General features: G+C 46.6%; 1 protein-coding gene across 2 annotated transcripts in view; it reads right to left on the bottom strand.

Moving 5' to 3' along the window:
* TMEM229B (transmembrane protein 229B) overlaps positions 1-25,943 on the bottom strand; it is a 78,196-nt gene extending 52,253 nt beyond the window's left edge. Inside the window, exon 1 of one of the 2 annotated variants that reach the window (XM_019551971.1) lies at positions 25,844-25,943. The gene's annotated coding sequence lies outside the window, so the exon portion shown is untranslated. Of the gene's footprint in view, positions 1-12,532; positions 12,651-25,843 lie in introns of those variants that run through there. The other variant, XM_019551970.1, reaches the window with a different exon arrangement.
* Positions 25,944-26,005: the final 62 nt, after the last annotated feature.

Genomic DNA, 26,005 nt, shown 5'->3' with positions numbered 1-26,005 from the left:
TTCTGTCAGCACAGATATGTCCAGCTGAGGTTTGCTGACAGTCACGTTGGCAATGGGGTGGTGATCTCTAGGTATGCTGGCAAAACACTGTAGTGTAGACAAAGCATAAAAGATAAATTATTAGGATGGCAGGCAAGAATCCTCTTTTCCCTTTTATGCCAGCAGCAGTAGCAGTAATGGCTAGACCTCTGCACCATCAGAGAAGCTCACTCCTGCACCGGGGCACCTTTAGAGACAGTACATACATACCACTAGTTACACAGGCATACTGCACTGCAGGCAATTTGTATCTCGAAAGCCAAGTTTGGGAACTTGTGAAATTGCTGCAAAGCACTTAAAGCAGCTGAGCAACAGCTACTGGTCGGGGATAGGACACAGTAAAGAAAGTGAGAGCTACAAAAACAAAACAATCCTGGTTTTGTTCTCAAGAGCTCCCTCCAAAGAAAGAGGACTGTTAACCCCTCTGAGACTGGCTCAAACTCATCACCCGGCCATTCAACTCCCTTAGGCACTGTGACCTCTTCTCTCCAAAGAGAATAACAGTGACAGGAGCAGTGCCTGCTAGGAGAAGGGAAGGGTTCTCCTGTCAGACTGAGAAATGAGAACAGGACTTCTGAAAACACATCTCTGAAAAGTCAGATGCATGTGAGAGCTGTCTAGGCAGGAGATCAGCCCAGTTTGCCTCTGGTCACTGCTAGATATCCAGCTCAGGAGAGCCACCATTGTGATGAAGAACATAGTACAGAATTAAAAGGTGTGGGCTCTCTTTGTACCAGACTTCAGCATCTATTCCTGAAGACACTCTGGGCTGCTCAAAACTGAAGAGCTGAGTCTTGGCACACAACATACTTCTGGGTAGAGCTTTCTTTTTCTCAGGGTTCACTTGCCTCCTTTTGGAAGGAGGCAAGTGGACCCTGACTTGAGTTCCTGTAACTACATATGAAGTTTTATATTGTAGCCATGAGATGAACTAGACAGTCCCTTTTCTGCAATGGAGAACACTGGAATGGAAATACCAGGACTTGAATACCAACTAAGGTATGGCAACTCACACAGAACAGATTAAACATGCAAATAAATCTTTGATAAGCATAAGGGGTAGACAAGATTCAGGAAGAGATGCACAGGGACAAGCTTAAGTCAGGAACTCACTGCAAGGAGCTTATACTTTCTGTCAGCATTCAGTTTTGTCTGCTGCCTCTAGATATGAATTTAGAGGCTGTGTGTTTCGGTGGACACAGCTCTGGCCTAACACTCAGGAAACCTAGATTTTATTCCCAGCTCTGCCACTGATTTGCTGTATCATCTTGAGCAAGTCATTTAATCTGTCTGTGCCTTTGTTTTCCATCCTACCCTTTGTCAGGCTTGCTTAGTGAAATTGTGGAACAGGGACCGTTTCTAACAAGGTATTCCTACAGAACCAACTATACCAGGGCCCTGATCTTAGCAGATTCCTCTAGGCACCGCAGAAATACAAAAAACAGCCCTGAGCACTGAATTCATAGAACCACAGGGCCCTTTGACTAGGTGGCTCTTGGCACTAACTTCATTTGCTTAATGGCCTGTGTCGCATGGACTACTAAACTTAGCAAAGCATTGCTTCTGGGAAGCCCAAAGGTGCATCACTGAGCTAGATGCCACCGTTTGTATTTAATAGCAAGCTCAACAACTGCTCTGTGCAGCACTTAAGAACAAGTAATTAAAAGAAATATTACTGGAGTACACCCTCTCATTAGCAATGTAATTATTCTGCTGAAAATAATTAACATTCCTTTCCATAAAGAGAACAGCGGACCCCTTACACCCATCACTGCAGCAAATAAATGCCCAAGATGAGTGACTTCTGTTCAGGCAGATGGAAAGAAAAATGTCCAGTAGGAATGCCAGTGGTCCAAACCCAGAAGAGAGAGGGAAAAAAAGAGCTATTTGGAGAGGAGGCTTTCATCCAACTTGAATTCAACACAGGCATTGATCCCTCTGAGTCACAAATATCAATCTGTGCAAATAGGGAGATAAAACTGGTATGAGTGACTGGGCAATGTGGGCACCTAGTCTCCTATGCGCAGGTATGCCCTCCCTGGCACTTTCATGACTTAGCAACAAACAACTTGCTGTAATTATGAGAAATCCTACCCTCTTGGACTATTGTGAAAGCCCAGGTTAAATATTATCCAATTCAGTTGCTTACTGTCACATCTACTTTGCCCTGCGCAGAAATCCCCTAATGTAAGAAATTATGGTCATGAAAAATATGTCCTTCCTCATGAACTAAACAGAATCCATAATTTCATGTTGCAAATGTAGCCTTAGTCTTATTCCTGCCATTATGGCTCACATGGACAAGTGGAGCGATAACTGTATCGCTGACAGAAGCACGTAAATCCACGTATTCTACGATTCTCTTTGTGATCAATTAGTACATACTGGGCATGTCTACATGTTCAATAATGTGTGGTAATTACTGTGCATTTTGTTTAGTACTTGCTTAATGAACTACTAACTAAATCTGCAGTAGCTACAGTTTCTGTGCCGTAGTGCCAGCGCAGTTTTTTCACTGCGCAGTAGCTTATTAGCATGGTTTTTGACCAGCACACTATTTTGCAGTGTTATTAGGCTACCATGCAGTAAGCATCTCATGTAGATGCACCCACTGAAAGGGTGTACTTTAAGTAGCTTGAGGTTGGCACTCCTGTGTGTGTGGGTGTGGGTGTATACTGAACGTGATATGCGTTAGTGTGAATGGATCAGGGTGAAGCACAGCAAGGGATATAAGTCATTATAACCTTGCACGTATTTGCTGCAGCAAAAATCCATGTGTTGATTTAGTGAAGGATCACGGAGTAGGAAGAGATGAGCTGTGAGAGCCAAGCTTCCCCCACCCTTGTGTTTGCACAATTTGCTAAGGTAACATGGCAAATATAATAAGTATGAGTACACAGTGGCCTCTCAGGATTTTCATCCTGTTTCCGAGCCTGATGTATCCACATATTTCACTTGGTTTGAAAAGTGGGTGCTTATAATCCATGAAGTACACTGCAGTGAGGCTAAAGACCCACCAAAGGGCTACAGTTACGTCACTATGGAAACTAAAAATCCAGTCTGACCTGTCTATTTCTTTTCCTAATAAGTGATATATTCTTCCATGCTATCCCTACCTCTTTTCCAAACCATTTGAGCACCCACAAACACATGACCCTTCAGTCTAGAGCCTGGCCCATGCTCCATAGCCTTCATCATTAATCTACCCAGCTGTGTCCCATTGTGCAGCAATCAACTCTGTCCCAGCGCCCTCCAGATGTCCATCCCCAGGAGTCCTATCTGTATTCATTCAGACAAGCCAAGGGGCTTGCAATGTCCAGACAAGTAATGTGTCATCTCCGTCAGCCTGTGGAGCAGGATGCCTCCAATGTGTAATTCACTCCAGAATACGCAGGCATTTTTACATACATAAGCACCGCAGTGCCGGGCACTTTGAAAAGTACCTGGTGCTGCGATACATGCAGTTGTATAAGTGGTGAAATGCACGTCAGCATGGAGAAAATGGTATCAGCGTGCTTTTGAACTAAAACTCATTGGAGGTGCTTTAGTTCAAAAGTGCACCTCCACTATTTTCTGTGCACTGATGTGCATCTTGCCGTTTATACAACTGCACGTGGTGCAGCGCAATTCACCTCAGCTCACGTGTGAAGCAGACTTGATTAAATCGAGTCTGCTCCGAAGCAGCCACTGTCCAGCGCATTGCAGGACAAAAAAGTATGAGTATAAATGCCCTAGGCTCAAAAAAGTCTAAAGTATTCTGTCTTCTCTTTACCATCCTACCTCTTTCCCCTAACCTTTTCAATGGAACTCCATAAGGCAAAGTGAGTTGAAAAAACCTAGAGATGGGTTTATGGAGATACCACTTACTCCAAAAAGCAAGAATTTCACTCCTTGCATGAATTTGCCAGTCACTTTTGCAGGTGCTGCTCTAATAATAGTAAGGGAAAAGCAACTGAGAGCCTACCCTGCTGCAAGCCAGGGAAGAGCCTGATGGGTAAACAGGAGTTCTGGGAGATGGGGAAGGGAAATGAGAAATGTTGAGGAATCTAATTGGCAGTGCATTGTGACTAGGGCCACCGGAAGGGCTCAGCAGCAGGGAAGGCTAAAAGGAAGGAAATGGGCTCTGCAGCCAAATGTAGGTAGTATGTACAGAGGAACAGGTGTCTGACTGACTGCTCTGGAGAACGACACCTTTTGCTCTCAATGCAGCCTTCTCCCCCCACTGACCTTTCAATGCACTGCACTCCTGACCTGAAGGGACCTTTTGTGAGGAAGTGAAATAAATTATAGACCCTGTAACCCAGCAAGTCCTTAGCTTCCCTGCATGGGCTTCCAACCAGGTCACCAACTGTGGACAGTTGCCCATTAGGAAATGAGCAGAGAAAAAACAATTTATTTCACAGCGGCTGCTGAACAGTCATTTAATATCCTCTTTTCCACTGAGCCTCTTTGGGTTGAGGGGGATACAAAACACAAACAACAGGCTTGTCCCCAAAGAACGTTTGGCAGAGGACCCCTGAGCTGCTTTCCAGCGTGGTCTCAAGAAAGGCTACGTGGCACGTAAGGTAACACTCCACAGTAAAAAATCCCACAGCAAACAGCTACCACTGAACTAGCACACCACCCACTTCCCGGCAGAACAGGTCAGACCAGCACTTCCCATCTTACTCCTAATTCATTTACTCACCAGCAGCCAGTCCCAGTTACCAGCCTGGCTGGGTTTTTGGGAAATCACTCTGATTTTTTCAGAGGGACAATGCTTCCCTGCCAGCCCTACTTGCAGGATGATCAAAGGCCTGGAAAATGTCACGATGACACTGCAACAGATGCAGTTTCCTGGAAGACAAGCTGACAGAAGCACAATCACAGGCTGGAAGGTTTCATCCCCGTGGCTTTGGAAGTAGATCTGTCTGCATCTGCAGCAGCTACAGCTCTGAGCAGCCTAAATGGATGGAACTCGCAGGAGGCATTTGATGGATGAATTATTCATAGCCTTGTTTAGCTGCCAATATATCTATGTTTTCTTGTGCCCATACGGTGCTCAGTTTTTGTTTTAACAGTAACGGGAGACGTCTGCGCTTCCTTTGATGGTTCTTGAGGGCAAGCGATAAACAGCATTTGCTCTGCTCATAGCGATAGTACCATACACCAGAGAGCTAGCCAAACATAGCTTTCTTAATAGCTGCTAGTGGCTGCAGCACTGACACGACAGCTGGATTCATTCCAAGATCTCAGGCCAGCAGCAGATTTCCTAGGCACCCCGCTGACCCTGAGTTTATCATTACCTTGCAGCAATGCTGGCCTGAACTTTACAGGGTGGCAAATAAGTTTTCTACCAAGACTCCACTTTCAACTATACAAGTGGCAGCAAAATTTCATTTGAAGCCCTAGGCAGCAGCCCACCTTGCTTATCCATGATGCCAGAACATCTAACCAACACTAGCTCTCCCCAAACCTGCTGAATAGGATCCAGGTTAATCATTTGGTGCCCCAATCTGGTGGGAATCTAGACACTCGGCTCTGCCTTTTGAAACTACAAATTCAGCTAGGCGACAGAGTCCAAATATACAATATAAAGTGGGAATTGTTAACTGCAGGACAAACAACCATGGGGTTGGAAAAAGGTTGTTCAGGAGATAGAGGCATGGCACAATCTGTTTTTCAGCAAAACTTCCCCGCACAGAGGTCCTGAAAGGTGTCATAGCTAAAGCTCTCCTTGGAGCCAACTGAGAAGAATGAACCCACCTGCGACAGAGAAGAAATCAAGGGACGGCTGGAGAGTTAAGTCAATGGAAATATACATACACAGCACCTAAATACTAGGGTAGTTGCTTAGTTGTAGAGACAGAGTTTAGATTAAAGACAAAGCAACAGTTCTCCAAGCCACCTACCAGTCCTTGTTGAGAATACAGAACTGCCCTATTGCAGCTTGAACCAGCGATGTGCTTCAGCTGCTGCAAGCTGCAACTCGGAGCATCTGCACAGCATGCTGCATCTACACAAAACACTCTGCAAGAACTGCAGGATCTTTGGATTATTGCATTTACCCTTCAGTGCCCACTACAGATGCCAGCATCAAGCTGTAACATGACCTAATGCTAAGCACATCACCTCTCTGCCTCTTTTTCTTCCTGCCCTTTGTCCATCTCCCCTATTTAGATCTTCAGTACTAACTGGTCTTTGGTCCTCCTAATGACAGCTTTCATGCCTTTTCCTTTCTGGGGTGGAACCCTGTGATTCTCCCAACCTTGAACTGTATGCTGCGCTACAGCCCCCATCAATCAACTGCTCTTACTTGAGCTGGGTTAAAGAGATGTGATCAGAGGCTAACACAGTGACCAAACCTTTCCAAAGCCAAAATACTGTTTAATCTTAACAACAGGAACCAAACATACCATTGGAGGAAAAGGTTTTAAATCCACAGAAAGGCTATATTGCTCCCTACCGTATCAAACAGTGACCACCTCTCTGGAAACTTTGGAAGACCTAATTCCTTCAGAACCACAAGCGGGTGTTTGGGCCCACTTGTTTCCCATTCATAGTTTCCTGAAAACTGTTTCATCCTTGATCAGAGACCATCTTTATTGCCCTTTTGGTCTTCTGGCAAATGACCTATGCAACTCAGCAGGAACCAAAAAGAACAAGAAAAGCAGAAACCAACAGTTTTTCAAAGTTAAAAGCTCAGCCAGTCTTTTAAGCCCTTTAAGAGTTTAATCAGGAGGCTTTTTATCTATAGCTATTGTCCAGCCTTCCTGCCTTTTTCCTGATCACTTTCTGTGAAGCTGAACTAATATACGGTAAATAATCCAATAATGCACTGCATACAAACAGCAATTATCCCACTAATCAGGTCACATACAATGTCCACCATTTATAACAGGTCAGCTGACTCTCCTTCACAGTAAATTCTCTGGAATAGGGACTTTTACTAACTGTTTTTATAGCACCTAGCACAAAGAGGTCCCAATACTGATTACACTCTTATAATTCAAACAATAATATACCCTTGATTTTAGAAATTAGTTTAAAAAAAGACCATCAGGCAGTAAGCAGGAAACTCTCTCCTAATAAGTCATGCCCCTCTCCCATTATCTGCTAACCTCATTTTATTGACCAGAAGATATAAATCCATTGTGAGAGGACTGATTTTTGACAATATCCAGTACCTCAAATATAACTGAATAAATAAAATGATGGTAATGTAAGAGAGATGTTGTAGCTGTGATGCAGACATGGTAAAAAATGTCTTGCATTTGAAAGCTTGTCTAACTCTATCCCAGCTACATAGTTGGTCCAATAAAAAATATGGCCCCAATAAAATGATGGACATACAGTGGTGTTAAAGATTTTTCTTAGTAAGAAATGTAGATGTATTACTGTAATTCCCAGGCTATGTGTGTTTAGAGACATATGCATCTGCATTTTAATTAAAATATATTATTTGGTGAAACACTATATTTTTACATTAGGAAAAGCTATATTGCAATACATACTACCAAAAAGGAAAAAGGAAGGATGTATGTTCAACCTTAAGCTTTGAGTTTTTAAAGCTACATTAAAATAACAAACTCTAGTTTTGGTGTTGTTTTGGCAGGGGCAAGGTACACAGCTTTGAAATACAGATGTTTTAAAAGATCAAATACTTGTATTTGGACCTTCTGAATAAGAAGGATGAGTCCATTTAAGTGTGTACCTAGAAAGAGCTAAAAACTGTAAGTGTAGGCGAGATCCAGTCTATGTTGGAGCAGGCAAAATACAGCCCACAGGCTAGATATGGCCCACCAGGAACTTTCATCCAGCCCATGAAGCCCACCAACAAATTGTGCCACGCTCAATCTTTCTGCCCACAAGGGTGGAAGCAAGGCAACCATGTGTACAGACAACCCCAAACATACCCTGTTGCCTTGCTCCCACCCTCACGGGCGGAAGGACCCAGCCTGGCCAGGAGACAGCTTCTGCACTGGGCTGCTACTGCAGCCCCCAGGGACCTGCTCCACCTCCCCGGTCCTCTGGTGGCTCCAGGCAGCAGGTAGGGAAGTAGTGGGAGCAGGGCTGCAGCCTGGGCAGGGGTGTGGGGCTGGGGCTGGTGGCAGCGCAGAGACCATGTCTGGGGAGACAGCGGCAGCATGGAGCTTGGGAGGGCAGGGTATGGGTGTGGCAGATGGTGGGGAGGCTGTGGACTGCCCCCACACTCCCACCATGGTCTGCAGCCCTGGCAGACAGTGGTAATAGCAGCAGTAGCAGCAGCAGGCAGGGTGCTAAAGGTGCAGGTGCCTGGCAGGGCACGGCTCTGGCCAGCGCTGCACATAGCAATGAGGGGCACAGCCTACCCTGGGCAGTCTGCATCACCAGCTCTCCCCGCCACTCACGCACAGTCCCCACTTGCACAGCACCGAAGGGAAGCCCCACATGCTGGAGCTGGCTGCCTTCCCTGCCAGGGCTGCGCAGTACCAGAGAGAAGCCCCGTGTACTGAAGATGGCTGCCTCCCCCCATCCCCCCGCTGCACAGTCCCGGCGGGGAAGGCAGCTGGCTCCAGCATGTGCGACTTCCCTCCCATGCCTGGCAAGTGCAGGGCCTGCACATGAGTGGCAGGGAGCACTGACGATAGGGATGGCTCAGGCTGCGCTCCTTGCCGTGATGTGCAGCACTGGCCGGAGCTGTGCCCCACCAGGCCCCTGCTCCCTGAGCATCCTGCCTGCTGCTGTTATGCCTTGGGGGAAGTGCAGGATGGTCTCCCCACACACCCTCACACCCCACAAACCCACACCCTGACCCCACAACCCCCCAGCATACCCTATGCTGCCCCCCCACACAGCCATACCCCCTCACAAGCCCCCTCACCCTACCACATATGCACCCCCACACCCACACAAGACTAAGAATTTATTTTTGAGTTATTATGACTGTTAGTATATGATTTGTCTTTTTTCTGGTTCTAGGATGGCAACCCCTCCTCCCGAAAGGAGTATGTCTGGGCGGTGGGGGAGGGCAAGGAGAGGGGCTTCCAGTGGCAAAGTTCATGAGTTAGAGGTGGGACTTCTGGTCCAAGATGGTGACAAGGGGGCAGGGCAACTGTCAAGGGGTGGGACTACCCATGAGGCCCTCAACAGCTCACCAAACCTTGTTAAGTGGCCCTTCACCCAAAATAATTGCCTGCCACTGGTCTATGTCAGCAGTTACCCAGTGTGGTGGCTGCCCAGAGTGCAGCATGTTCACTTGCATGCTGCTGGGAGCTCCACACAACTCCACTCAGCCATGCACTGCCAGAGCGTGAAGGGAAGGCATACTGGGAAAGCACCAGCAGCTGAATGGCCCATGGCAGCCTACGCATACCTTCTGCCACACCAGAAGAGATCCCTGGCTCCACTTGGCAGAGGAGTAACTCTCCCAGAAGAGAAGGGCTGGACGGGAACCCACTCACCGCTGTTCTGGAAACATTCCAGTTCTGCGAGCAAGACTCTGTCATGCAGATTCGTTCTCAGGCATTTCCCTCCCCCCCCAGTGTCATCAAAGCCTATCCAGAATTCAGTTTATCTGAGAGCTTTCACTGTTGCCACCACTGGCACAGATCCAGAATTCAACTTTTTTTTTTAAATAATTTCAATGGACAATATTAATGTTTATTTTTAAGCATTTATTTCGATCTTTATCCATTTCACTTTTCAGGATTGTGCAAAATTAGGGGCTTGGGGGACAGACAATTTATTCATGACAAATGTAACTACTGTAAGACTGCTGCCAGCTGAGCAGCAGAGCTGCCAGTCCCAGCTCTACTCACCCATAGCATTCTTGTCCACTCTGTCACTTCCTCTTCCTTTGTTCCCAGTCCCCTAGGATTTCTGGGAGTTGCAGTCCAAACCACAATCAGGACAGTTCTATCAGCCTACTCCCCTTGTTGTCATACACTCCATCAGTCATCATTTTTCTTATGTCCCCTTTCTAAATTTCAATTATTATTGAAGAAAATACGTTTTCATTGGTCTGTGAGTGAGAGGTGAAATCAACATTTATCACCATTTACTGATAAAAATCAAATCCTGCCAAGCCTAAGTGTGGGTATTATCTTTCCCAACCTTAACAAGGCTTAAGTTGCTCATTAGTAGGAAGAACTGCTTGAAATGTTTACCAAATAAGAATGCCTTCAGGAAATGAGAAGGAAGAGGAAATGCTCAAGTGGAAAGCATGTTTTCACTTTTCAAACTATAGTTCGTATAACAACAATTTGCACTTATCTTCAAAATAGTCTAAAAATTTATAGTTCTACGTCAACCCAGAGATATAAATCTTAACTCCACTTTACAGATAGGAAGCCTGAGGCAGAGCTGTTAGCTGACTTGCTTGAGATTTCTCAGTGAGACAGTGGCAAGGCTGGAAACATAACCCAGAAATTCCTGGATGCCAGTCTCGTATTCAGAAAGTCATCCCACCCTCATGAGACTAAAGCTGAGAGTGCTGTGCCACAATTTATTAAACTGTTCCTCTCATGCCCACCCCTGCTGCCTTCTGAAAAAGGTGTTCTAAACTTCACACTGACTGGTCTAAACCAATTGCTGGACTGGTAAGCAAACCAGAAGCGCATGTTCACAGCTCAGTTTCCTTATGAAAGCAGTGAATTAGAACAGAAGTTACCTCCAGCATGCTGCTACCGTATGTTCATTAACAGGTAGGTTGTACAACTGCTCCACTGAAAAAATATCAAGTCTGTATAGTGACAACAACTTCCAGCTGCCAGAGGACAACAACAATCTCCAAAACTCTATGGCTAGGGACAGACATTACATATCAACTGGCTTAAGTGATCAGAAACTGGTTTAAACCTGTAACAGAGCAGAAATTCAGTGCATATAAACCACTTTCAAAATGGCCAAAACTGGTTTAAGATAAACCTGTTTGAATGTAGTATTAGACTTAACTGATTTATGTCAAACCAGTTGATGGATCTTCTGTCCCAGACCCCTTTATGTTTTAAGTTAACTCAGCCCCCAGGATGCTTTGTAGCCCTTGACTGGACTTGGCTGGGCTGTCTGCTCCAGCAGAGCAGGATTGGCCCCATTCCTCTCCTGCCTAGCCAGTGCACAGAGCACTAGCACTGCTCCAACTGGCTGACAAGGGTTGGGGCCAGGAAACCCTGCTCTGGAGTCCTGCTGCACCCCCCTCGCCCTGCTGCTCCAGCAGCAGAAGTGGGGGACATGGCCAGAAGCAGGTAGCTTGAAGGGAAGGGGGGTTTAATCTCCCCTCCCTCCTGCAGGGGACCCCAGACAGGGTCTGCCTGGCTTCTCCATGCCCCCACCACTAAAGCTGCATGAGCAGGGGCATGGCCAGACCCCTGGCCCCAGGCCTGAGGTGAAGGTAGGGAGGAAAAGGAGAATCACAGGTAAGTGGGGCTGGCAGGGACCTCCACGTGTCCTCTACTGTCTAGCCCAGCCCCTGCCCAAGCCCTGGCCCGCCTTCAGTGCCAGCTAGGGGCTGGGGCCTGGCCATACTTTCCCCCTCCCAAAAAAATAAACGTAAAAAAAATGCCTGGGAAGAGGTGCTTCCCCCTCCCCCTCCATACACATCCCAGCTGGGGTCCTTGGAGGCCAGGGTGAGGTTTTAAAGCCCTCCCCAATCATACTCAGCCTGCCAGGGCCTGGCTACACCCCTCCAGCTCAGGTTCCCTCCAGCCTTCTGGTCACTGTGGGAAGCCATGGAGGGCTGCTCTAGCACCCCCAGCCCCCCAGCTTCTGGCCTGTGCCACTGTATGTATGTGGCTACATTTCCCAAATCAAAAGTGAATGTCTATTCGCTTGCTTGTTAGTTCAATCTACGCAGGTTAGACTAACTGCAAATATTGAATTGATTCCAGCTCAGGCTTTTTGAACGTCTTTACTTAGCCTAGATGAGACACTTTTTCTCCTAGATCTTACTAGGTCCTATAGTATTAGCAAAAAAATCTAGCAAAGCCTTAGGAATTGCAGGCATAGTCTTTTAAGATACAATCTCTCCTTAACAGCCTCTTAGCCACCCAGCATCTCACAAACTTTGGGCAGATGCTTGTACCACCCTAGAGCTTGAGTAGTTTAAAAAATTTTCCTTAGCCTGCTGCCAGTAGCAGCAGTAGGTTTCTCCTCTGTGTGGGGTTACAGTTTAAAGTCTAAAAGAAGTATAAAGAGTATAACTGCTTCCATAAATGGGACAATCAAGTTAAAACAATATTTAAAATGAAAGTATAGACCTGTGTTACTAGAACTCTTATTCGCTTGTTGATATTTATACTTTTCACTTTTTTTGGTTGTTTTTTGTTTAAACGATGAAAATGCACCAGTTAGTCTTACACTCAGACTCTCGTTCATGAGCCTAATGTTGCAATGTTTGGATTGCAAACACTACAGGAAAGAATGGTTTCCTCTTTGCAAAAAGGTTCCATTTGATTATTTTTTTTTAAAGAAACATTTTGATTAGCTGCAAGAAACATTTTGGTTAGCTGCGGGTTTTGTAAAAGCTTATATTTACCAGATCTGAAGCAGAGATCAGTTTCAACTTGACACTTCCAATTTAGCACCAGAAGAGCTGGGGAGTTCTCTATACAAAAAAAGATCAATTCTCACAGGACCCCACCCACCTGCATGAAATACATGCGCTTTATCAAGGACTAAGCAACAAAGGTTATATCATCAAAAAAACACTCTCACTGGCTGGTTGGTAACAGAGGGCAGGGCACTGTTGCCTAACAATTTATCTGATTAACGTTTTTCAAAGAGCCCGTAGCGGGTTGAGGGTCAATTTGCTCACCACACAGTTCCTCACTGTCCCTTTACAGACTCAGTCTCTATTTATCTTCTGTACTCTCCCAGGACAAGCACCCTCCCTGCAGGAGTCAATCAGCATAAGCACTTATCACTGTGCAAACACAACACCAGGTCTCTCCCGGGACCACGGAGAATGCCTCGATTTGGGTCCGCCACTGGCAGCCTGCACTCTCTTCTTCTCTCAGTTCTCTCTAGCTATGTACACAGTTGCTGATACACACAAAGTCTCTGGCCAACTCCCAGAAGAAGGTACTCGGCCAGGATCCTTGGGCTCCACTGTGCTAACCTGCTGGGTCTCTCCCTCTCATCTGTCAGGTTTTCAGGGACCCAGTCTCTCAGCCTCTGGCTCTTGGCTTCTAGTTCTCAGGCTCTCAATCTCTCAGCCCTTTGCTTGCTTGCTGACTTGCTGGCTGGCTGGCTACCCGCCTGCCTGCTTCATCTCAGCCTGTCTTAGGCTCCTCTCCCTAGAAGCCTAACCCTCACACCCCTCTAATACCTTCCCCTCCTAGGAAGTCTGGCTCCCCTTCCTTTTAGCTTCCTGCCAGCTAATTATCTCTCTCAGCTGGCCCCATTGCCTAGGCAGCCTGCAATCACCCTTTACTGTCTCTGGCTGGGCTGTACCCTTGCATGCCTGCTGACTACCCCTAAGCTCCTTGATCTGGCAGACTGGTACAGGGCCACACACACTTTAAGATATCAATATCCCAATCTTTTCTCCTTTTATGCCCCTTCCACCAATCAGAAAACATTACTACCACAATAGTCTTTTTACTTATTATAAAGTACATGCGCTGGTTAGAGCACAGGTCTGAGCATAAGGATCCTTGGATTTTCCATTGGCTTGTGTGTGTCTTGATTGGGGTGCACCAACAGAGAATTTTTGGGCTGATACCAATGTCTAATTTTTAAGGAACCATATCGGCCAATACTGATCCGATTCTGATATGCAGCCAGGCAGCTCGGAGACCAGCATTGGTAAGTCTGGTGTGGGGGAAGGGAAGAAGCATGAGGGGAAAAAGATTGAGGCCCCCACAGTGAGGGATGGAGTGGGGTTGGGGCAGGCGCTGTTCAGCTGGGGCAGGGCAGGCACAGGATGCAACCGTAAGTGGCTCATCCAGGGAGGATGGGCAGTTTCCACCACTGCACACAACCCGGGAGGGCATGGGGTGGTGTGCCCCCACATCTGCGCGCAGGGTGGGATGGGCTGCTGCTGCAGGCTGGGGCCAGGGCAACGCTGAGCTCTTCCCGATGGAGGCTTGGCTGGGCTGCACTCAGGGTGGGTGGTGATGGTGCTGGGGGCGGGGGTTGGGAGGGCTAAAGCTACCCCAAAATTCACCATAGCCCCCCCTCCCAGTGCCACTGCTGCCCATCCCAAGCACAGCTCAGCCTAGCCCCCCTCTACCAGGAAGAGTCCAGTGCCACCCTGGCCCAACACCTCTGCCAAGAAGAGCCTGGCACAGCCCTCAGCCCCAGCCTGCACTGACAGCCCAGCCCACCCTGCCCTGTCCCGCTCCGCCCCACGTGCAGATCTGGAGACAAAACCCCCCTTGTGCTCCCACAGATGAGCTGGTTGAGGCTCCATTCTGTGCCTGCCCCACCCTGGCTGATCAGCACCTGCCCCTGCCCCACTCCCTCCCTCACCATGGGGGCCTCTATCTGCCACCCCGCATGCCCCTTCCCTCCCCCGACAACAGACTTACCAGCTAATGTCACTCTCCAAGCCACTGGGCTGCGCTCCTGGCCGTGTGCATGCTGCAGCTGACCACATGCATGGAACATTTATTGGCCACAGTATTGGCCACATCAGGCAAAAAAAAGCTGATTTCTGATACCGTCAATTTTCCTTATATCGGTGTCAGTCTGATACGGGACCAATGTATTGGTGTACCTCTAGTCTTGGCAAAACCTGTTTATCTTTTTTCAATATATCTATCAGCAAAAAAGATCAAATAATTCCTGCCTTAGAAATACAGTGAAATTTCATGAAGCAGAAAACCCCACACAAAACTCCCTGGAATTTTCACTTACTACCTTGTTGTACTCTCAGTATTTTTCACCCCTTGTCCAGTCAGCAGCAAATGCTGCCTATTGTCATTCCACTGTGTGAACCACCTTTTTCACACCATTTCCCCCACTGGTATCTCAAATTACAAAGAGTACTCTTGTCAAAATGTGAGATCATCTCCCATCCTCACCCCTGGACCATAGCCAGAAAATGGGACTAACATACACATATTTGAACCTTGGTGCAATAAGAATCTTAACAACCCCTGGAGCCTCCACGACCTTGAAAGCATGTGTAATTCAGCATGTACATGGTTATTCTTAGAAAGGAATGTCTTCTAGTTATTGAATTTGTCTTTGAAAAATGATCAAATTCTAATTAATTAGGTCTTTTATTACATTGGTGGGGATGACTCAGACCTCACAGCACCAACATCGAATCTGAGACTGTACTTCCAGAAGCATAAAATTAGCTCTCAGGAGGACTTTGAACCTGTAATGTACAAAAGGTCAGTCTCCAAACTCTATGTGATCATAACACAGAGCTGTCCAATTTACTGGTGGCCAGGGCCTGCACACTGCATGGGCCACAGACTGAGGGACACACTAGCCACTTGCTGTGTAGGTGACCAGCTCCTGCTTCTCCATGGACAGCCCAACTCTCCTCTGGTGCATGTGCAGCCTCACCCTACTCCTGGCACCTCACTCCCAACCAGGCATGCAGGCAGCTCCCTCCTCTGCTGCTGCACACAGCTCGTGCATCCCAGTTCCCCTCCACCCCCGCCATATGTACAGTGCAAGTAGCCTAGCCCCTTCCTCCACTGCATGCGCAATACGGGTTCCCCAGCCTCCTCCCCTAAGGGCAGGGGCAGAAAGTGGAAGCCATGGTGCAAGGGAGCTCGGAGGCCCTAGCCACCGCTGCACTAAAAGCAGCAAGGGGTACGATGACCAGACAGCAGCTTGTAGGCTGCACATTAGCCCCTCACAGCTGAATCAGGCCTGTGGGCCACCCGTTGGACAGCCCTGTCATAATGTAATGAATTGCCTATTTTATCTGTGTCTATCAGATGGAACCAGACTTTGTTCCACTATGTGTCATACTCCCCATGTTATTCACTGTTAGCTTAAATGACAGATGGTTGTGTATTTGGATTGTGAGAATCCACGTTCCAGCCCTATTGTCATAAGGAAGTTTTGAGCAGCCATGGAGAACTCAGAACGGTGGCTTCAAAGTCCCACATTGCTATGCAACTGTTACTGGACCTTACATTTATAAAGAGCTCCTCTCCTCTGGGTGGATTTCAAAGCATTTTACAAACTATACAGCAGATCCTGAAGTTGTTGTGCAAGCAAATCTCCAGTTAAAGGCTTCATCCGGGGATTTGCTTCTGAAAGGACCGTAGACTCTATTTTCATTTTGACCCGATTACATTGAATCCATCAGACTACTATAAACCGACACGCACAGTTTCAGAACATTGAAAAAGAAACCCAAAGCAAAGATAGAAACTTCTCCCTATCTAAGAATTTACCTGGGATGTCCCTCCCCAAATCCCCCTGCAACCAACTACTGATGCAGAAGCCTGAGAAGAGACCTGGTTCTAGATGAGGACCCTGAAAGTCCGCTGGCCTCATGTATTAGTGAGGGCAGTGAATTCCAGAATTGAGCATCCTCCACCAAAATCGTCTTTCCACGAGAAAGGCACACCTAGGGCCCACAAACAAAAGATGCAGTTGTTAGGAAATGAACAATCTAGGAAGTAGCCAGGAATTCACACCCTGCAGGACTTGACTGATTAAAATCAATACCCTGTGCAATACTATAAAACTGTGGCAGTTTACACGGGCTGAGTGTAGTGTGAGGGAGGAAAGAGAGAGAGAAAAAATGCAGGCATAATCTAGCTCCTCCTGCAGCAGCTGTCCAACCTTTACTGTTGTCCTCCCTGTGCCCTCTAGTTCTCTTGAGTGAGTGTGGAGGACCACGACCCTGAGAGAGTTTGCCTTTTTTAATTTTACATCCAGGACACAGAAATTACAACCACCACAGAAGCGCAGCCATCACTGAGGTGGAACAACAATTAGCCATGCATCACAACACTAGGCCAGAAGGGAGTACTGGACACACCTGGACTATTTTAGAGTCCCTTTCTCCACCAGCAGTGCTGAAACAGAAGCACAGGAAAGAAGGATTTTTTGAGAGCTCCTTCACAAGAGGCGGTAGTGTTAAATGCTGCACTGATTCAGCGAACATGCTGGCCTGAAAGGGAAGATCCAGCAATAAATAAAATGATAGCTCATGGGGCTGGATTAACCCTCTGGTAGGTGGGCCCTAGACAAACAAACTCATTGGCCAACAATGAGCCAGTCAAGATCCCCGTCTCCACCCCAGTGTTGCCACCCATGGAGAGTGGGGCTCAGAGCTGCCGCTAGGAAGCAGCCATGGCAGCGGTGAGACCAGCAGAGGGGAGGGAAAGGAAAGGGAAGGGAGGCAGATGGGGCCATTGGTGCCACAGAGGGAAGGACCAGGGCCCCCCGCAGCTCAGGGCCTTAGGCATGTGCCTGGTTTGCCTATGCATTAATTGGTCCTGATAATTTAAATCTTGCTAGGTCATACTAAAACAGGGTAGATATGCTCTTTATAGGGTAAAAACAGACATTGCGGTTACCCTGGGAGAAAGCCTTTTCTTCTGGGATTACAGATGTAGATGTTCATTGTCCCACTTCAAGTACCTCTGAAACATGCTGGATTAAATGCACTAATGCATTTTCCTGGGATATTCTGTTGTACACCTGTATGGTTACTGCAGTTCATTCTAGGGACAAGCCTGTCAGGCTAGGTACTCTCACTGGCTGTCTGCTGGTGGAGGAACAGCGATGTAGCTTGGAAAAGCAATGCATGCACAGGAATGTGCTGCACCTGTTTTGATTCATGTCACCTCCCAGGAAGATCAATCACAGGTAAAATGAGATGTCTGTTTATCGTGACAGGTTAACTAAATCTGAGCTGCATAAGCTTTCATAAGCTACAACTTCATCAGGAGTCCCTTCATCATATCTCATGAAGTAAGCTGCTGCTTTCAAAAGCTTACACAGCTCTGATTTCGTTACTCTGTGGGTACATCTACACGTGCAAATAGAGCCAAGAGCACCAGAGAAAATGGCTTCCGGGCACAGCGTTGGCACGTGTACCCAGGACCATAGCATTCTGAGTCATGGTAAAGCAGCCCCGGGCTGGCATGGGACCTGGGGGGTCAGCCCCAGGCTCTGGGTGGCAGCGGCAGGTGGCAGAGGGGCTAGCTGGGGCACCAGGGTACTACAGTGCAAGGCTAGGCAGAAGGCAGGCCCCCAACACTTTACCACCTTCATGCCCCAGCCAGCCCTGGTCACCATCTACACTGAGTTTTGGCAGAGTAAATTACTCCAAAGTAGGATAGTACTGGCAGGGACAATACTATCCTATAGCAGAGTTAATTAATTTACTGCACTCTAATCAACATACATGCAGACCATAGCTAGTTAAGTCAACTCCGCAGTAAAACACAGGTGTACATGCACCCTGTAAGGTGCAACTGTACTCCGCCTTCTGCCTGACTTCAGACTAACACGGCTAACTAACTCTTTATACTAGCAATGCTAATTTAATGAGCACTAATTCTCTGGCCCTACGCAATGAAGAAAGGGCTGACACAGGACAGCAAAGGCTTTTTGAACAAGATCCTCTTTATATTCTAATCCATCTTCTAAAAGAGCTTGAAAAGAAGAGTATGGAGGAGGTTTTGAAAAAGGGTTGCTTCAATTTACTGTGTTAGATTTGATTAGCTGAGGTCAATGGTAACCCACAAAGCAGAAGACAATGTAAATCCTTACGTTCTCCCTTGCTGACTGATAACGATATATTGGTTTCCTGACAACTGATATACATATCCCCAGTTGTGCAGCTACAGTCCCTAGCAGAAATTTCTGAAGCCTCCTTGTAGCATACTAATGCATCAATACCCAGCTATGGACCTGCACACATGCAAATATGGAAATGAACACAATTTTCTGCATTTGTTTTGGCATAATTGTTAGGTGCCATGGAGTTGTGAAGAAAACCCATCTTTTAACAGGCTTTAATGGGCACATCTTACAAAGAAGCAAGGCAGGAATGCAGGGATCTGACCAACCAGGAAGGGGCACGTTTTTCTAAACTGGCAGAGACCGTATCTGTTGCAACAGAGCCAGAGTACCAGCCCAGTTTGGATTTTGTTCCTCTGTACTACCAGACAGAATTATCCTCCAGGCCTCCTCAACTGCTTTATTTCACAGGCAGCCAGCACAGATGGCATTTATACCTTAAAGTGCAGAGGTGGGCAGAAGAGTCCCGCTGCAAGACAATCACGTGGATTCCTGCATTTTCACCTCTCCACGACTTCCAAATCCAGTTGGCTCCATTTTCAAAAGAACAAACTTTTTTGGCTCCCCATACAGCCACCTTCATGTAGAAGCTGACAAACCACCTAGGTATTTCTACCTCCTGTCTTGCCACTGATACGGGATAGAGCAGAAACTCCAACAGACAGTACTTCCAATGATGTACAAGGCAAATCAAACTCCTACTGCCTTCCCAACATCTGTATTGGGTCTACAGCACTAACAGGAGGTAACATTTCTGTGGCAATACAATCTGAAGACCTCAGTGAAATGTGTAATGGAAAGATCTGAGAAAAGGTGGGCTAACTGCTGTGGGCTAACTGCTCATCTATAATTCCTTCTTTGTTAAGACTAATATAGGTACTGCCTTTGCTTAAAAAAATACTTATCTCAATTTGTGGTGAACCTCCTCTGAAAAATAAACAAAAAATAGCCATGTTTGACAATTTGCAACAAGGAGGTTTTTCTTTAAAAGACAGAAGTCCAGGTGCTAGATGCTTCAAATTTGTTCTTGGTGCAGCTCCATTTACTTCAGTTTAGATCCAAGTCAACTACTGTGGCAGGCTTTTCCTTCACTCTCAGCCCATGTAGAAACTGACAAAACAATCTGGTATCCTTTTTAGTCAGATTCACTGTGTCCACCTTTGGCCAATATCTCATGCATCCGAGAAAGATGCAATGCCCCATAATGTATGTAAATGTGCAATACTTCCTACAACAGGAACATGGGAAATGGCAGAGAAAATTGTCCTGACTCCTGCTAGTAAACAACAGGCTTTCTTTGTGCGTTGCACTTAATTTTCCCAGTCTGATTAACACAAGGGTGAAGGAATATTGGTACTTTTTAGCCATGACAGTACCCCTTTCTAGTGTACCTTGCCAGTTGCTGACAGATACCCTGGCACTTAAAAGCTGTATGTGGCAGCCATTTCACTTTATTTACACATGACATTTATTAAAAGAAATTCAGAAACAAACAAAACCCAGAGGTGACAAAGCATCAGCAGAAATCTCATTAATCTACTCCTTGCATGGCTCCAGTGCCAGAACAAACATCCTCTTCACATGCCACTGTGACTCTAACCTCCTCAAAGATATTCAGCTTTACCCACTCTTCACTGTTTTGTAACCAGGCTTTCAGGACCCTTCCTTTTCACTTTCCATGGGAAAATGTTTTCGTTTCCCATTTTCAGACTGTGTAAGGCCAAAAGAGATCTTTAGACTGAGGCTGCCCATCTAACAGGCTGTGGACTGCATGCAGCCACTGAGGGGTTAACATACAGCTCAGCTAAGCTCCCACCCAACTACCACTCACCCCATCGCTCCATCTTCTGTAGCTCTGGCACCCCCTCCTTTCTCTGCTGCAGGACAGCACAGCACATAGTGCTGAGAGAGCCTGTACCCTGGCAGAGCCCCATAACTTGAGACAGTCTAAAATTATGGGGCTCAGCCGGTTTTGCCCTGTACTGAGCCCCATAACTTGAGACAGGCTAAAGTGTTTCAGTCCTCAGGAGACTGAACATAGGCAAAAAACAGGAGAGACCAATGTGCCTCCAACACTTATGGCCCCTGCTCCGGTAGGGAACTGATGAAGGGAAAGAATCCCAGATATAGCAGAAGCTTCAGATCCATGCTACAGAGGAAGGTAAAGAAAAAGCTACAAGGTTTCTGACTATCTGACCTGGAGTAAAATTCCTGCCTGACCTCATATCTGACAAACAGTTTGTGAGCATGCAGGCACACCAGGCAGGCATTTAAGAAAGATGATTGTCTGTACCACTTCAGAGCCATGTCCCAACCTGCCTGGTGTCCTGTCTCTAGTTTTGGCCAGTTATGCAATAAATGAAATACTCAATCCGAACTCTGCAGAAGACCAGCTGAAACCTTGAAGCATGAGATATGATAATAGCCATGGTCCTAATACAGACTGGAAAGCACAAAGAAATCAGTTTAGCTGCCAGTTCCTTCCACATGGCCATGAAGTTAGAGAATGAAAAAGGGGATTCATTAGCTCCAAGGCACCCAAAACAGAAGGGACCACTGCAACTACCCAGCCTGACCCTCTGCACACAGACAAGTCACAGAATCTCTTACATGTTGGACTAAAGCATATCTTTTAGAAAGATAACTAATCCCATTTAACAGACTCTGAACAAGGCTATGTCTACCATCTCACCCCATGAGCTGCTCTAATACATAAATTAACCTCACAGCTAGGAACCTACCTCTTACTTCAAGGCTGAATTTGTCTAACTTCCAATTCCAGACATTAGATCTTGTTATGCTTTTGTCAGCTAGACTGACAAGCCTTCACTATCAAATATCAGTGCCATGTTTAAGTACCTGTACAACAGTGATCAAGGTGTCTCTCACCCTCTTGTCATTAAGAGAGTAAAAGGTCCTTAAACCACATACCACAAATCTTAATTTCCAGGCCCTGGGTTATTTTTGTAACCTTCCACAACTATTTTACAACAGTACCCTGCAGGTCCCTGCCAGTGCCAAGATATGAACCCCACTGGCAGAACTGTTGGCGCAGCAAATAATTTTTATTATATAAAATTATTATTATTCATCTATTCTCCGATTTAACCTACACTTTTGGTCATGACTAGGCCTCATTCTTGCCAGCTCTACAATGGCAGTGTATGCTATATACACCATAAGGTCCATATGTTTTTATGTACACATTATATGTATGCATAAGCATAATACTATATGGTACGGGGAGGACAACTAAGATACATATAGCTTGCAGATCAAAATGAGAAGGTTACACCTAGTCTGACCTCCTGAACATCCTATGATTAAATTTCACCCAGTTATTCCTACACTGTGACCATGTTTACACATTCATTAATGCGCTATAGTTACTGTGTATTAAGTTTAGTACTTGTATAATCAAGTACTAAATCAACGCGCAGCAACCAGCATCACTGCATAACAGCACTGGGACACCTTTTTAGTGATGCTACTGTGCAGTAGCCTAATAATATTGCACAGTAGCACATTAGCATTGTTTCTCCTATGACACGCTACTGTGCAGTATTATTAGGCTACTGCGCATTTAGCATCTTGTGTAGATGCACTCCGTGTCCCCTAACCTGGATTAAACTAAAGCATTTCAGTCCCCTGAGAATAAACAGTTGCATGCCAGAAGCAGAAAAAACATAGATGCCACCAATACCTGAGGCTCTGAAATGACAGGGAATTGAAAAGGCGAGACAGGACCTGGCACCTAAAAGTCAGGATTCCTAGATTTTCTTTCTAGCTCTTTCACTAGCCTATCACGTGACCTTGGGACCACTTGTAGTGGAGACAAATATAAAAATTAAAACATAAAAGGCCCACCTGAACACACAAATAAGCCACATCATCAACCCCTGCCCCCTCCCTGGTTTCCCCTCTGCCTTCCAGCTCTTGCCAGCTCTCCCCTCTGCCTTCTGTCCCTGTGAGGAGGGGGAAGCTGAGAGTGAAGAGGCAGGTTACTGCAGCCTGCTTTAGCATCCCCCGGCAGGCAGTGAAGAAAGCTGCAGCATTCTGAAACATTTCAGCCAAGAATGGCACAAGGGCATGCATGCAGCCCCTGGCTGAAACGTTTCTTTTTTGAAGCATTTTTGCTTTGGATACATTTCAGTTGTCACGTCTGTCTGCACCCTTGCTTTCTGCTTGCCTTGGTTTAGAATTGGCACAATATCATTGACCAACCTTGCAGATGCATTGTACCAAAATGCAAAATGCAAAAAGATCTTCTGTAGTTGCCAAAGCATGATGTTCAGAACCTTATTTTACACACTATCTTTCCTTACACAAGATGATCATTCTTCTACGTGCCTGTAATCAGGAGACCTCAAAGTATTTCTTATGCATTAAGTGGACCCTCATATCCTTTCTTAAGAGAGGTAGCATAACTATTAAACCAAGAGTGTAGGAGTCAATGCCTATGCTATATTCCTAGGTACATTACTGAAGCGTCATCTATCTGGGTCTCAGTTGGCCCTTCTACAAAATATGAAAAATAACTCCAAATGGGAGTAACCTCTACAGCGCAGGACATACTTTGTGCAAGAAGGTTTCTGCTCCTAATTTAAAGTGTACATTGATATATTTTACAGCTATAACGAAGAACATTATTGCAAGCAAGGAAATGCAAGCTACTGCCATCTCGGAGTAGACTATGTTGGACTGCTGACTATGACCCTGAGTCAAGGGAGCACTTACACACATACTGCTTATGTGCCATTTACATCAAAGGGACTTAAGCACAAGCTTAATGTTAAGTACATGCTAAAGGGCTTTCCTCAGCAGGGGCCCAGTGGGCTTAGAGGGGCGGCTGCTGTCAACTGTATCATTTTAACTTCTGATTTTCTGTTCGCTCATGATTTTGTGAAATATTCTCCTATAAGATCTACTATTTAGCAAAGAATAGCAGGGGTATTAATGTGCTTGCATGCCTGGACATGAAAGGACAATGCCTTCTGAGGGCTTTATTTTTCTGCACGGATTCTTGACAAATGCAGTTCAGATCAGCAGCCGAGCTATGAGGCCAGGTGCCCAGGGCACAGGGGTAGTGGTGACTTCTGGCTGCTGTTGCCACAATTGTGAAGCTGCCAGTGACAATTGGGTTTCTTTTTTTAGCTGCCACCCCTCAAATTGGAGCCCAGGGTGGTTTGTCCCTATCACTCCGCCCTAGTTATGCCATTGGCTCAGGTAGTCACAGAACAGTTTTACCATCCTGGCCATGAATAATTTCAGCTCCTGGAGGGACCATCTTTTCTAGGAGTTAAGAGGGAAATAGGACGATCCTGTCATTAAACAACACTAGAGAATGAAATGCAATACTTAATTTGACAAAGCTTCACTGCCTCTGCTCGGAAGAAAAGCAGGTCCCAATTCTGAGTCACAGGCCCAGACCCAGCTTGTTCTCATAGGCACTGTCATATCTAAAATTTGGGCACGGTGCCCCAACCAGTTATTGCTACACAGGTCACACCTAATACAATCCAAATGAACCTGAGAATCCTGCTGCCAGGGTAATTGCTGTTTTTTAACCAAAGCCTCTCTAAGGTAAAACACTAACAGTATTGGGAACGGGGTGAAGTCCAGACTCTCCCCACCCCAGGGGAGTGTCCTCATTGCTAAGCTACAGAGTCATGCTCTCTTCACTTGTTCTCCTTCTGATGTCTTGAAAATGGCATTCTTGGCCCATTTCAAAAGGAAGGGCAGAAGGTGTTCCTCATTAGTTTACCAGGGAGAACAATCTAATCCAGAGGTCTGCAACTTTTTCAAATGGTTGGGCTGGAACAACCCAGCCCAGATTGAAGGCAGGCTGGCACTTAAGACCTGCTGCTGTTGCTGCTGTCACCACTGCTGCTTCTCCCTAGCAGGGCACAGTCAAATTCCCCTGGTGCCCAACTGCTGCACAGACAAAGTCCTTTGTCACCAAAGGACCCCAGCTCCACAGGCTGGATCCAATGGCTCCAAGGGCTATTCTGCAAAAGGTGGCTGGGACCATCACTGCAACCACCCTCTTTTTGGGAGCCGTATCACTGTGGGTACTATGCTCTGCACTAAACTGAATGCAGCTGTCTGCATGTGACATTAGATGCAGTCTGTGGATGCCTAGTAGAATGAAGATTTAGGCAGAGTTACTGCTCATCCAAGCTCTGACCAGGGTCAAGGACCTTACATGGTTGATCTCAGAATCCTCAGCAGTCTTTGCAAGCTGAGATCTAACACCACTGTCAACAGCACTCAGTTTGCACCCACCTACAAGTATATAAAGGGGATGCATCAGGACCTAGGAGAACAGTTGCTCACCAGAGCTCCCCAAGGGATAACAAGGTCTAATGGCCACAAATTCCTGGAAGGGCGATTTAGACTGGACGCAAGAAAAAACTTCTTTACAGTCTGCGTGTCCTAGGTCTGGAACAGACTCCCCCCAGAGGTGGTGCAAGCACCTGCTCCGGACTCATTCAAACAGCATCTGGATGTTTATCTTGCTGGGATCATTTGACCACAGCTGACTTCCTGCCTAGTGCAGGGGCCCTGGACTCGATGATCACACAAGGCCCCTTCCAGCCTCGAACGTCTATGAGACCTATGAAGTCTAGTTTGATAAAAAATGCATCTGGGCACCCGTATGGTTTTGTCGGTGCTTGACCAGGGTTGACCTGGATTAGTTTAGGCGATTTCACCATCTAGATTCAATCTATGCGCCACAGATGCACCTAGGAAAACAATCACCATCCCTTACCTCCCACATAAACCAGGCCTGATGGGCCAAACCCAGCCAAGGAAGGAAAAATGTCAACCCCTGCCAAGGACTCCCTTGCTCTGACATGCCAGGTCAGACCAGGCCATGGGATACAACCTTCCCCGGATCCAACTCTTCCAAACGTCCGTGGGCAGCTTGTGAAATCCGGGCGCCAGGGACCCAGTCGAAGGGAACCCGTCTGCGGGACAGGCAGCGCCACTGGCTGCACTCCCCTTCCAAACAGGGGCAGAAGTAGGGAAAAAAAACAAAACCCAAACAACCCTTTTGAACCATCCATTAAAAGCCATCCGGAGGTATTACCAAGTAAGTTCCTGGTCTGACCTCCCCGAGTTTCCCCTGGTGGATTCCTGTTGCTCTGGAAGAGCCTCAAGCCCCAGGCGCCCTTTGCCCTCTGCTCTAGGGGTCTCCAGCCCTTCTTTGTGGGCCCCTCTGCCCCCAAACGAAACGTGCTGCGATGCGGACCCGGACAGCATCGTTCCCTGC

The sequence above is a fragment of the Crocodylus porosus genome, unplaced genomic scaffold, assembly GCF_001723895.1.
Source record: "Crocodylus porosus isolate Cpor-Errol unplaced genomic scaffold, CroPor_comp1, whole genome shotgun sequence".
NCBI classification, from domain to species: domain Eukaryota; kingdom Metazoa; phylum Chordata; order Crocodylia; family Crocodylidae; genus Crocodylus; species Crocodylus porosus.
The sequence above is the reverse complement of the archived record's forward strand: the minus strand, read 5'-3'. Positions and strand labels throughout refer to the sequence as shown.